Source organism: Balaenoptera physalus (assembly GCF_965194825.1).
Source record: "Balaenoptera physalus genome assembly, chromosome: 5".
Classification (NCBI taxonomy): Eukaryota; Metazoa; Chordata; class Mammalia; order Artiodactyla; family Balaenopteridae; genus Balaenoptera; species Balaenoptera physalus.
The window spans coordinates 126890839-126905884 of NC_138884.1; the positions used below are offsets into that span (position 1 = coordinate 126890839).

General features: G+C 35.6%; 1 long non-coding RNA gene across 2 annotated transcripts in view; it reads right to left on the reverse strand.

Annotated features, from left to right (window-relative positions):
• The window catches only part of LOC309661370, a 187473-nt gene extending 172951 nt beyond the window's left edge, over window positions 1-14522 (reverse strand). For both annotated transcript variants that reach the window (XR_014263985.1, XR_014263986.1), the window contains exon 1: window positions 5371-14522. This is a non-coding gene — a long non-coding RNA (uncharacterized lncRNA). The remainder of the gene's footprint in view (window positions 1-5370) is intronic.
• Window positions 14523-15046: the final 524 nt, after the last annotated feature.

The window sequence follows — 15046 nt, forward strand, 5'->3', positions numbered from 1 at the left end:
GAGACAAAGTGTCTGGGATCCCCAGGATACTAACATTACTGCATGAGACTCAATACAAAGTAGGAACTAAGGATTGGAGACAGTGGAAAAAAGTACATAATATTCTGAGTAGTTTATGTGGCATGCTCAAGTCTCCCAGCTAGAGGCATGGGTTCCCTAGACACTGTCTGCCATTTCTCAATCTCTGAACTGAAGAATAATCTGGTATTTCTTTATTTGGTCAACATGGACCATCTCAGAAAAAGTGAAATACCAATAATGGGAGAGTGGGAGAGGGAAAATTGAGGCTTGTAGAGGAAATGAAAAGATTAAGATATACATTTTTAAAACTATAAAACCTACTACACCTCTTGATTTTTCTACCAAGAAAATGAAGTTATAAAGTGTAGTCACTAAAGGCAGAATAAAAAAAATAGTTAACTCCCTATCCACTAATTTCCTTTTTGAACCCCCCAAAACATGATGTTTTATATGAATAACTCTAAATAACTTTAGCATTCTATAGAAATAAAGATATCCTGATAAGTTATGTATAAAATTATTCATATTGAAATAAAATGGGATCTTTTTCTAGATATGAGTATATATAGCTTCATATGGATTTCACATGTAGTATTATGTGGCAATTAGATTAGTAATTACAAAATATGTAGGAATAGGAAATATTAGTAAATACATTATAGCTATAAAGAACCATTAAAATAAGTTTAAGAAAATATTTAATATTGACAATGTTTATTACAAATGTGAAGGGAAAGACTTTATGCATAGATAAAATATTCCTGATTGTATCAAGATATAATTAGATATGCATTTGCCTGGCTAATAGGTACATAAACACAACTAGGATAAACATGAATTTTATAATCAAAATGTACAATAAATATTGACTCAAATTATATTGGTATCTTTCAAGTAATAGATAATTTCATTTAGAAATCTATAGATTTTTTTGGAGTTTTAGTACATTTCTGAAATATTTATAAATGTATTAATGTTTTATCAATATCAAGTTGAAAATTCTCATTGTTTCCTTCACAGTCAATTTAATTTTGTTTACATTATAGTACAATATATATGTTTAGTAGAGTCCCTAATATGAATTAATTGCTCAGTAAAGTTGGCTACTATTAATGTCTTCTATTATTATTCACATAGTCAATGAATGTTTATATGCCCACTACAGCTTTAGGTTGCAACAATGTGTAAATGATGAAAATTCTTATATTTATAAAGTTTATATTCTAATCAGAGGACAAAAACATAACAGGTACATGGCATGTTTAAAAGTGAGAAATGCTATGGAGAAAAAAAAAAATGAAGCTGCAATTGTAAATAGTAGTCTGGGAAGGGTCACTGGAAGATATCTGAGTAAGGTTCTGATGAGGTAAGGGAAGCCACAGGGTATATGGTAGGATTATTAGTAAAAGACATTAAGGTTTAGGAACAAGTGATGCTCACAAACCCCTGTGAAGTACAATAGTCACATATTCTCATTTTCTCAGTTACACAGATTAAAAAAAACTTTAGACTAATAGAATTTGTCTATTACAAATAACATGTAGGTTTTGAAATTAAGCTCAAGAATCCAATTCTTTTGTTTATTTTATTCTCCCAAGGCAGGGAGTATGAGAAAGATCTGAATAGAAATGCCTGATAACTTTTTATCCCAGAACAAATCCACAAGAAATTATACAAAACACAACATTACAATAAGCATTTTAGTACCTCACTTTTGCATTTGAGAATAGGATTGGTCATTACCAGATAGTGAAGGAAGGATCCAATAAAGAAAAAAGAGCCTAAAGGAATAAAACACAATGGATGTCTATATGCCAGAATGTGTATTTTGCTGTTGTTGGTCTATAGATGTTAATTATATCCAATTGATTGATGGTATTGAGTTCAACTATATCCTCACAGATTTTCTGCTTGCTGGATCTATTTCTGAGAGAGGGGTGTTGAAATCTCCAGCTCTACTAGTGGACTCATCTCTTTCTCTCTGCAGTTCTATCAGTTTTTGACTCATGTAGTTAGAGCTCTGTTAGGTGCAAACACATTAAGAATTGTTATGTGTTCCAGGAAAAATGTACCCTTTGGCTAATGTGATATTATTCCTGATAAATTTTCTTGCTTTGAAGTCTGTTCTGTCTGAAATTAATATAGCTAGTCCTGCTTTCTTTTGATTAGTGTTAGCACTGTATATTTTTCCCCATCCATTTACTTTTAATCTCCGTCTTTATATTTAAAGTGGGCTTATTGTAGACTACATAGTTGACTTGTGTTTTTTGATCCATGCTGAAAACCGTTTTTATTGGTGCATTAAAAGTGATTGGTATATATACACTACCAAATGTAAAATAGATAGCTAGTGGGAAGCAGCCGCATAGCACAGGGAGATCAGCTAGGTGCTTTGTGACCACCTAGAGGAGTGGGATAGGGAGGGTGGGAGGGAGACGCAAGAGGGAGGAGATATGGGGATATATGTGTACGTATAGCTGATTCACTTTGTTATAAAGCAGAAACTAACACACCATTGTAAAGCAGTTATACTCCAATAAAGATGTTAAAAAAAAAAAAGTGATTGGTATTAATCCAACTATATCTACCATATTCATTACTGTTTTCTATTTGTTGTCCTCATTCTTTGTATTTGACTTTATTCTTGCTTTTGTGGTTTTGAGTATTTTATGATTCCATTCCCTATTTCTTAGCATATTAGTCATTAAAAAAAAAAGAAAGAAAAACACTTTCAGTGTTCGCCCTTGAGTTTGCAATATACATTTACAACTAATCCAAGTCCACTTCCAAATTACAGGATACTAATTCACAGGTAGTACAAGTATCTTTTAGTAACAAATAATCTTAATTCCTTCCTCCCAACCCTTAGATCATTTATTTCACACATAAAAGTGTGATTACATCTCAGTCTTTTATTGAGCCTATGCCTCTGGACTGTGAGATCTAAGCGGTTTTTGTGGGTTCCCCACCCCCACCCCCTCCTTAGATGGGACAACATGGCTAGAGTGGGCTGGGGTTGGGTATATTCCTTTCCCCATATCAGTTAGACTCTGATGGGACCCCAGCAGGTTAAGGTCTGGTAAATTAGTTTCTGAGGGCAGGTCTTGCTAAGACCAGAGTGGTCTGGTGTATTTCAAAATGGTTTCTTTTAGGCTTCTGCTGGAAGCACAAGGGGAATTTTCTCTAATGTTCATTGTGAGAACCTGGTGGAGCTCCCGGAGGTAATCACTAGGGTAGGAAAACCTGAATTGGAATTGACAAATTGCTGTTGGCCAGTGTGGGCGACCCAGTTAAAAATGCCAAGGGTACCCAATCCTTTGAAATACACCAGGGCACTCTGTTCTCCTCAGTAAGGCCTCTCTCAGGAGAGACTAGCCAGAATAAAGCTGATACATTGTATGTAAACCACATTTTCCTTATCTGTATCCATTATGATGGAACACATTGCCAGGCGATTTTAGAGTACACGATGTTTTCTAAAGTTGTTTTCAGAATATTTTAAAATTCAGACAAGACACATGTGCCAGCTCCAAACCAGAGCAACTGGTGTACTAACTCTGTTCATTTATTCTGAGTAACAGAAACACTGTCTTAGTAATTGAACTCAAGTACCTCTTTCATTTACCAAAGTGAGTATTGGCTTAGACATGGACTGCTTTAGTGGCAGAAATATTTTTCACCTGGAATTGCATAGTGAAAGATTGGAACACCGATCTAATAAAAAACAATCAACTGGCTTAATTTCTATATACATATTTGTAAAAAGTGATTCTTAATATTTCAGATTTAAAAAACAGAGGCAATGGATTTATGAAAGTTAAACGGTAATTTTATGGGGAGAAGAATAGGTAGTCTAATTCTCTGAACTTCAAGACTTTTTCATGTAAGTAAAAAGAAACATGAGGGTTAACATTAAATATGGGAAAAGTGTTCTTTTGTCATTTAATTATAAAAGATTTTATTATCTAAATATTTTTATAATTGATGGGAATTAACTTTAAAAATACATTTTTTACCCAGGTATACCATTCAATTTTACAATTTCATAGTTTTTCAAAATATTCATCATGAGTAACTAATTAAACAAAAATATGTTTTAGATTGCTTTGTGCTTCCCTGGTTTACTGAAATGACCTTACTGCCCAAAGAAATTTAATTACCCATCCATCTGAATAGGTTAATCAGAGCACAATATTGAGTTAATCAAATAAACAGCATATAATACTATCTAAAGATGATGTGCTCAGATATAGAAACGCTAAAAAAAGGTAATTAAAACCAAACACTTATAAGTGACTGAAAGAATAAAGAAGAACCAAATAAGCTGAGCAGAGATTCACTCAACACGGAGAAGGGCTCTGTATTTCAAATGTATTTAGTCTTACGCAGCAATGCAGTGTCAGGTGAGAAAGTTTTACCCTCCTTATTGTGTTTTTTCCACCTTGTAATATGGTTTGGTGAAATAAGCATGCAGTCTGACCTAAATCAAGACACAGTCCTCAATGATTTTATTTTTTCTTACTGTATTTAACAATGGGTGCATCTTTACATGGATTTGAGAGGAAACCAATACTTACTTCTGCATAATCCATACTATTAAGACATTTTAAGTGCCAAAGAATATTTACAATTACCAGATATGCTGTAGAAGTCAGCTTCTGAAACTATGAGAAGCTGCTGGTTTAGTTCTGGAGTTATCCTAAACTTAAAACATCTAACAAAAAAACTTGAGAAGTGCTATACAGATATATAAAATGAGAGAACTCACCTGTTGCTAAGATTAGTTCTTTTAATGCTGAATAGCGTTTTCATTTCAACTTAATAAGTAAAAATGAGTGATTTGCTTTCACTCTTATTTCCATGAAGAAAAATTATTTAAAAAACCTTAACTGTATGAATTATGAATAATTCTCTTCTTTCAGTACAAAAAAAACACTTTTCCTGGCTGACTTTGAACTTTCTCATGTTTTCAACTATCCCTTATATTAAAATGATCTTGACTTCTATATTTTCTTGATTTCCTAAGCCAAAAATAGACTAAACAAGTACACATCTAAACACGAACCTTAAATAGGCATAAAAAGTGAAAAATTATGACCTCTAATGAGCTTCTTTATGATCCAGTCCCTTCCACTATTCTTCACTTTTTTTTTTTTTGGAGAATCAAAGCATCAACATCTAGTAACCTACAGTAAAAATCTGGAAGTTTCTCGCTTAAAGTCTCTGCAACAATTTTGTAGCCAGGCCACTACGTAAAAACTGGACAAACCTCCACCCAAAAGTTGGTTTGAATGTGGAGACAGATGACACACACACCCCAAGAAAAGTATGAAAAGATTTATAACTTACATAAGTGAGGTCTCTGGGATGAGCAGAGCAGTCACAAGCAGGCCGGAGAACAGCTTCACGGAGCAAGGAAAGCAGCCTGGCTTGGGGCTTTTATTGTGCTCAGGGGGCGGGCCTGCATGAGGATTCCCATAGGAAGGCAGGTGACTGGATAGTTTGAATCACGTGCTAAAGGGGAACACCTGGGCTTCCTTATCATCGCGCCCACGTGAGAGGCACAAGAAGAGTCAGGTGTGAGGCTTAAAAGCTGTTTGCAGTCAAACATCAAAATGTTACAAACACTATTCACACAATCACCGACGTGGTCTTCCAAGGTCACCACCCAAATTTTTCTTAGCTTTTCTTCACTCTCCACTCCTACTGCCTCTTTTAGTTTTAAGAAGTTATCTTTGTCTGAATCTCTGTGACAGGTTGCCGACTCATCATATTATTGTAATCTTGTATTCAAATTCGTCCTTCATACGTATAGTTTCTAGAACACAGCAAAAATTACACTGATCTTTCCACAGCATACTCTGCTCCCAAAATCTTTTGTGCTTAAATAAAACTGAAGTATATCTTTATTATGACACATGCAATCTATTGATATTTTTATCTATTTTTCATCTACCCATCAATCCATCTCCCTCAATAAGCTCTTTAAATGGGAGTCACATCTACTAATGATTGTATCATGTTAATCGCCTCTGTGTCTGGCACATGGAATGGCAATAACAACTGCTGAAAAGTTAAACTTTGGAGACTCAGGACTGTGAAGATCCCAACCATCCTTGGAGGCTCCCGGTCCACGGAATTAGTTTTCTGAGGTACAATCTAACATGCTATTTAGAATCAGATCAAATAATTAGAATTCTTTCAATTAATAAAATTAGTTAAGAATTAGATCAAATCTCAAGAAATTCAAAACAGATCTTTTCAGTCTTCATATAATTTAGAAAATGTATTTCTACCTAATGGTGAGCAGGTGATAAAGTAAGTTACACTAATTCAATTCCTCCTGAGTGTGTTTGGTAGGCTTTTCCCACTGCATACTCTTAGGAAAGGGCCTCACCTCAAGAGCAAAAAGGCACTGCCTACTTTGAATAAAACTGCATTTGCATAAAAACTCATTAATGGCCAAGATACCATATTCTAAAATTTCAGTAAATAATAGCATATGAATAAAAAATTTTAAAGTTTTCAACACAATAGTTTGAAATGGAAATTTGGGGCCGAAAAATTATGTATATTCTGTTCTTTCCAGCATGTAATGCATTTGAACCTTTTCTTCAGCTGCATATACAGTACTGGACTTCAAAAATAACTAAACAAAAATGAATATAACTTCATTATTAATTATTTTCTATTGTTTAAGGACACAGACTAAAATATTGCAGAGTACATGGAGTGTTTTTGTTTTTTTCAGTCTTCACACACTCAGGTGGTAATATTTAGTGTATTCTCAATTTATTTAACAAAAGAATTCACATCACTGATATTTGGGAGATATTTCATACCTAGAGAAAATAATGCATCTTTAGCAAGACATAATTTTGCTCCCCAATTTGATCCTAGATATTCTCCAAAATTGACAAAGCTCTACAGAATAAAGATTAGGAATCAAATATCTCTGCCTGCATTTGCGAGTAATCAGTGTATAATGTAAAAGAGATAATGATCATCCAGTGATTTGAATGAAAACTGAAATAACGGTAGCTTTATTTATAAATAAATTTTTATTTATATTTTATTAATAAACCATGAGTCCTTATGCAATACAATGCATTCAAAATATTAAACATCTTTAAATAATCATTTATATACATGCAGTTTTACACAATGAGAAATAAAATATAATTTAAACACAGCACAATGGTCTTCATATGTGTACCTAAGAGTGTTTCATAAATTTGGATAGTAAATTTAAATCTTCATGTTTATATGTGTATGAATGGTTTTTGTGTGCATACCTCTCCCTACTTAAGATAACTTTCAGAGTTCTAAAATAATATAACAGAAATAAATAGTATAATTGGCTTTACAAAAAAATTCTGAATTTGCCATATGTACAAATTTTCATTCATAAAAACTATTTAAATAATTATTATCAAGATGTACTGATCTTGATTTCATAGTTAAGCTAATTAGACTAGTAACATGATTAATAGTAGTTTCTTCAAAGGCATTTTTAAAAAATGGTGTCCACTTTGTAATTGTGGATCCACACAGAGAACAGTTTTAAGATCATGGCACACATGCTTTGATACCTCCTTCATTTTTCATAATTAAGGGAGAGGTACATATTAGTTTGATCTGAGGCAGAGAAGTGAAGTAAGAATCGAAATTTTGAGGTAACAGACACCTACCTGAACATGACCGGTGATCATCATTGCTTCCTCTGTCCCTTCAGAGGGACATCATCAATATTCACAACAATGGACCTATCCAAAGATTGCCAGCTACTTTCCTGAAAGGGAGATGACATCTATGAAGATGTTCTTTTCCAACCAAAAATCAAGTTGTTGACAAAAAAGACTCACTGAATTACATTATAAAGCCCCATGTGTGTGATAGTAGCAAACAAGATAACTGTAGAGATGGGAGAGAAGGGTTTTCTGGGGTCTTTACTTTGGGAAATACTATTTATTGATTAGTTCATGATTGGATAATGATTCATCTAAGAAAAACTATTCAAGTAAGGTACTATCATCAAACATAGAAGATTTGGTCACAAGGAGCAACAGAGAATGAGAGTAAACAACCATCTGCTACAGCAAGATCCCTGTAAGTGGAAAAAGGGAAAGCTTTCAACTGTAAGCTGTGTTAAGTTCTTGTCATTGGTTTGTGGAATCCAATGACATCCACAAATGTTCTACATGTGGTTATTTAAAATATCTGGGTCCCAAGGATCCAGATTTACATATACTCAGATGATCTCATAAACACTGAAATATATATTTATGTAATTTAGCCTTTAATTTTTGGAAGTTCCCCCTTTCCTGGAGCCATTTTAATTGATACTGAAATCTAATTGATTTCAAAACCAAAGTTTTGACTTGAAAAAAAGATGAGTTCTGGCTGTCCACTTGCAGAAGTGGCAGACTATCAGGAGATGAACTGCTTTTGGTGAGTAGGAAAACCCTTTCCTTCTCCTTGATCTGGATGTGGACATGGAAGAGGGTGGAAGGAAAAAACGCCTCTGGTGGGAAGGTCGTCTGAGAACACAACCATTGAACAGAGTGGAGACTGGCCCCTTGTTAAGTGTCTCAATATCCACTATTGAAAAGACTTTGGATTGACCTACAAGGAGTTTCCTTCGTCTCAATAAGCTGAGCACCAAATTCCGTAACTAATATAGAGATTGTATCGGCACAATCCACCGCCATTTTATCATCCACATAGGCATCATGTAAAGCTTAGCTAAGCAATTTATAGTTGATCTTGCCTACCGAACAGTCCAGAAAGTTTAGAAATATTTCATTAAGTGCCTCACTTAAAACAACCGACCTTTTTTTCTGAAAACTTTTATGTACAATGTCTTTTGTCAGTCAGTACATCTACATTTTGAACTCGCTAGAGAAACAAACTTGTGGTCAGTTTGCAAATAGGGTTCCAGAATCTAATTTATTGTCTTAGAAATGTGAATATATACATTTATGTTTCTTTTATATCAAGATATTCTTGTGGCTGTGAAAAATTAAGTACTTCCTGAGACAAAATGAACTCTGGTTACAGACCACAAGGTTGGTATATATGCCTAATAAAATATTTATTAGAATCATTGTCTATAATATTCCATTTATGTTTTGGGGGGAAAGCATGATTTTGTGTGAAATGTATTTGAAATATTTTTACCTACCAGAAATAGTTAAAATAACATGAAATATCCTGTTATACTATAATTTAAAATCCCTTTCAAGTTTTAGTGACTTAAAAATTAAGGGAAGTTTCTAACAAGTGAGTAATTTGATGCTTCTTAAAGGAAAAGATACTAGAATCTTGTATGTTCATATTAGTGAATCTCTGTGTTACCAAGTGTTTCTAGATCATCTACTGTGTTGGCCATGAGAATACATCTCTCCTATCTTCAACTGCATGGAGCATAATGGCCTGATAGCCCCAGCCGCTGAGCTCTGCAAGACATCATCGTGTTTGTTTGGGGGCCACACTTTCCACAGGCTGCTCCCAGCCAGTGACTACACACGGCGGGGATACTCCCATTCCTGGGAGACTCAGGGGTCTTCTGGTGATGATTTTGGTTTAAGGGCTCCCTACGGATTCCCCAAAGCTTTGCTGACCTTTTCTTAGTACTGCGCCAAGGGTTCTTCCAACAAACTCTTTCCTTCTTTCCCTCTCCTTCACTCAGGATCAGAGCTGCATAGAGATTGGATGGCTCTCTCAACCTTTCTTATCCCCCTTCCCCAATTCTCACTGGTTCTTCCCCTAATGAATTTCCTGAACAGTTTAATCCCATTTTGATTTCTGCTTATCTAAGGACCCAGATTAACGTACTTAATGCCAGGCAGTTTGATAAGTGCTATGAAATGTAAAACTTTTAAACCAGGGTCATTTGACCCATCTCTGCCTCCTCAAACCTTTCTTCAGTACCCTCACTTGTAAATGGTGGGATTTGATTAAATCATTTCCAGGAAACCTTTGGCTCTAAAATTCTCTTCAGTTTCACCTATAGAATTATTAGTGAAGAATATTGTGGTGACTTAAAGATGGCCACAAATTCTTTGTCATTTCCCTAGTCAAGAAGTCTGGGAATCACAGTTGGCCGTATATCTGTTTAAACCATAAGAGGTGGAGGAAGTGACACTGACACTTCCTGGTTAAACGTTAAGAAGGGTGCACAGCTTCCATGTTCCATATAAGCAGTTTAGCTGTCTTGCTGCAGAGAACACTCAGAGATCTCCTGTGGGGAGGAGAGGCCCTAAGATTACGTGGAGATGGGGAGCAGCCCAGCAATCCCACTGACCCAGCCCCGGGCCCACCTGACTGCCCAAGTGAGATCAGGAAGAGAACTACCCAGTGGATCCCAATTAATCAACAGAACCATGAGAGATATTCAGATGATGTTGCCCAAGCCCCTAAGTTTTAGAATTGTTTGTTATGCAGCAAGAGGTAACTGAGACAAATGTAATGTCTCAATATCTCAATGAATATAATTATCTTATTTACCTTTAAATGATATATTTCAGTTGACTTACTGAACAAATATTTAATGTATATATTAAATGTATTTAATACATGTTTCCATGGACATATACACACATGTGTGTATATATGTGTGTGTACATATGTACACAATGTATATGTATGAATATATGTACGTGTACGTGTGTGCGTGTGCGTGTGTGTGCATGTAGCCATTTAATTCTATAAAGGATTTTCAGTTACAAAGCAAAAGTGATGATGGGAGAGATAAACAGCTGTCATGGGATAAGAGAAGAAAGAGACCACTGTAAACAGGGCAGTTAGTGTGATGTTCCAGGAAGAGGGAGGATTTAGACAGAGCCTTGAAGGAGGATAGGATTTAGATATGGAAACAGAGAATGTGGGGAAGGGATGGAATGGATATGAGGGACACTGCTATGTCATAGCTCTGTATCTACCCAGCTACGTGTAATTTAAGCAAATACAAATAACCTGACATAAGGGAAGATCTAACTGAAACTGAAGTTTCTTCCTATGAATGATAGTTAATGGTATTGCATTTTTAAAATTATATAACTTACTAGAGTAAAATCATAGGTTATAACTGCAGGGTATATCTCACATCTTTCTATGCCTGTATTACAATTATAGCTTTTTAATGTCTTTGTGAAGTGTTTTTCACTAAATATAAAATGTATTGCAACACTTTACATTTCAGATGCCAGCATTTCACAGTTTGTTCCTTAATGTCAGAAGTAGGGCTTCCCTGGTGGCGCAGTGGTTGAAAATCTGCCTGCCAATGCAGGGGACACGGGTTCGAGCCCTGGTCTGGGAAGATCCCACATGCCGCGGAGCAACTAGGCCTGTGAGCCACAACTACTGAGCCTGCGCATCTGGAGCCTGTGCTTCGCAACAGGAGAGGCCGCGATAGTGAGAGGCCTGCGCGCCGCGATGAAGAGTGGCCCCCGCTTGCCGCAACTGGAGAAAGCCCTCACACAGAAACAAAGACCCAAAACAGCCAAAAATAAATAAATTAAAAAAAAAAAAAAAAAAAAGAAGTGAAAGGCATGTCACTGGTGGATTACCTGTGATTACGCAGAGATGTATTTGCTCTCAACATTTGCGAATGATATCAGGAAACCACTGAGGGCATTTTTTCCTTTTAGAAGATGTAAAATACTGAATCATATATTTTTTTAGTTAACACTTCATGTCTACTTCTGAAGCCAAAGGTAATGCAGTGGTACACTGAAGTTTAAGAGAAATGATTGTCAATATAATGTTGATGTCAATTATTTCAATAAAGAGAAGAGATAGAGAGAGAGAAAGAAATAATTCCCATCATTTCCCAAATCCACATTCAGTGACATTACATTGGTAGACTGGAATACCAAGGTGGGAATATTTACACCATAGAGACTGGTGAATGTTTCAAACTGGGTTTTTATTTTTGTTTTTTTCCTTGTTTTCTTTAGAGTAGCTGGTTAAACATATACCAGTATATAACTGAAGGTAAGATTTGGTCCAATGTATTTAAATAGATACATTAAGATTTGCCTAAAATCAAGACTTTCTATAATTATGTTATTCAACTGTACTTTGCCGTGGCCCCGTTTAGTCTTTGATGTAGACTCCCCCAAAATACTGTCCCTACTGAGACCTGGTCCTGTGATAGCTACTTCTCATTTCTTCTCTGTCTTCTTAGGTCTGAAAACTTCAACACAGACTGATCAACTGCTGTCACTTCTTCTTCTGTAGGCGATGGCGCTGTAGCAGCAGGTAGAGGCAAAGGTCTTGGCCCCTCAAGCGCCCTTCACTCTCATTAAGAGAGCAGGTACATGTGAAAAATTATGCTCTTCCACACAACTCCCCTGTGAATCCTTCTCTGACCTTCCAAACTTGGTAAGACCCAGTCATAACATGTGGTCATTTCATATTTCCTTTGTATCTTTCCCACAATTATCATATTGTACTTGCTAACTGAATCCCTTACCCTGTTTTATAGGGCAATTTGCCCCCCTCCTCAACTTGTCTCAAGATGACTATGATTATTTGATGCACCCTCTACTAAGTTCCAGGCAAAGGGGTCCTTTTTCAATTCCCCAAATAAGCCCATCTTTTCTGCGTCAGGGCGTTATTACAGCCACTTCCTTTGTCTAGACGTGTTCTCCTACACTTTGTTTGGCTTCACCTTCTCAATCCTCTGGCTTTAAGTTTAAATGTTCCTGCCTCAGAAAATATACCCCGATTGCCCACATCAGTCACTTCTCCCTGCTACATACTCTCCCATCAAGCATTACTTTCCCTCTGTAGCATGTACTTCAGCTACTTAGTTAATTATGTAGTTGTGTGATTATCTGTGTACTGTGGAAAGCTTCTATAAACCAACAAGGACCTGCTGTATAGCACAGGGGACTCTGCTCAATACTCTGTAATAACCTAAATGGGAAAAGAATTTGAAAAAGACTAGATACATATATATGTATAACTGAATCACTTTGCTATACACCTGAAACTAACGCAACATTGTTAATCAACTCTACTCCAATATAAAATAAAAATTTTAAAAAAAGAAATCACGTTTACCTCTCTATGCTCTTAAATAGTAAATGACATAACAGTGCATCAGAGCATGATATAACAGTTTTACATGACAGCAGCCCAGTGAACATCTGTTGCATAAGTGAATAAAGAGCCATCACTAAAATCCACAAATAGGAGTTCAGCCACTAGGGTAGTCTTTCAGTCAAACCACTTTCAATGAACGGACACTTCCATCAATCCCATGCACTTCAAACTTGGGTGGCAATATCAACACTGTGAATGGTAGTGACTACTAGAACCATGTATCAGGCCTATTCAGATGTAGGATGTACCTTTCACTGAATCTCACTTGAGTATCTAAATTTTCTATTCTGGAATTTCCAGAATTTTGTATATACATCTACTTACTATATATCTATATCTATATACATATATAGTCAATATATTATATATAAATATATATTTAGTATATATATTTACTTACTTATTAAATATATACACATTTTTTTCTTCATCATCCTCAAAACTTGACCAAGGAAAAATTTTCCGCTGTTTTAAAAAAAGCTGTTTAAGAAAACCTAGAGGTACTAATTATTTTCTGGAATCACAAGCCAAATCACATAATCAGAGATAAAACCAAATTTATGTAACACAAAGCACACTCTGCAAAGTTTTGCAAAGTATTGATTGCAAGGTTCTGCAACATCAGCATGGGGGCACACTTATTTGTCAATGTAATCTATCTTATTGGTTCCTCCAATGCCTGAAACTATGCCTGGCATAGTTTATGAAAAAAAAAAACCTAAGTAAAACAAAATCATCATGGAGTTAGTTGCATAAACAATGTGAAAGAAAAAAAAAAAAAAAGAATGCCATCTGGAATATGTTTATTAATAACTAAAGAACATCAGGTGCTTTCCAATAATTAAAATCTATTAATTAGTTCTTGACAAATACCTATCTTTCACAAAACTAACTATAAGAATGTAAAAATGTTTATTTGGAGGTCTCAAAATACTTTACATAAAATTGCTGAAAGTAATTTAGTAATATTATACTCCAGTACAGAACATGTACTGGAGAAGAAATATGTGAAATTGTGTTGTTTATTAACTCTGCTGTGGTAGGCAAGTCAGAAGCAAGTTTGCCTGCAGTATAACCAAGAAAACTCCCACCTCTAGAAACTTTTTAAGACAGAGGATAAGAAAAATGTACTTTGAGACATTATCTAGGCTTGATACATTAAATGGAATATGCGTTCCCATTTCAATGCACCCTACTTTTTATTTATTTGCATTTGTAATTGTATTTATTTTGTATTGATTTGTATATAGAAACTAGGAAGAAATGAAAACTTCTCATACTATCTACCCAGCTAGTAAAGGAAAAGTTAACAATTACTAATTGATTGCAATCTTACACAATTTTAAGGGGAAGATCCTCTTATTACAAAGACAGGCTTTAAAAATCAGAGTAAGGGGCTTCTCTGGTGGCGCAGTGGTTGAGAATCTGCCTGCCAATGCAAGGGACACGGGTTCGAGCCCTGGTCTGGGAGGATCCCACATGCCGCGGAGCAGCTGGGCCCGTGAGCCACAATTGCTGAGCCTGCGCGTCTGGAGCCTGTGCTCCGCAATGGGGGAGGCCGCGATGGTGGGAGGCCCGCGCACCGCGATGAAGGGTGGCCCCCGCTTGCTGCAGCTGGAGAAAGCCCTCGCACAGAAACGAGGACCCAACACAGCCATAAATTAATTAATTAATTAATTTAAAAAAAATCAGAGTAAGAAGAAGCAGTTCCTTTTTTATAAAACCTACTTAAAAGTTTTTATTGCACCTAATAGAACAGAATTAGATGCCATCTCAACCCTGAATGTCTTTGATTGACTAACTTTAAGAGAAAATAGAGTTCATTTTTCCAAGACTGAGGCATTATTAGTGTACGTTGCACACAGTTACACTTACTGAATGAAGGCAAAAGAGCTCAAGAAAGTTTTAAGAA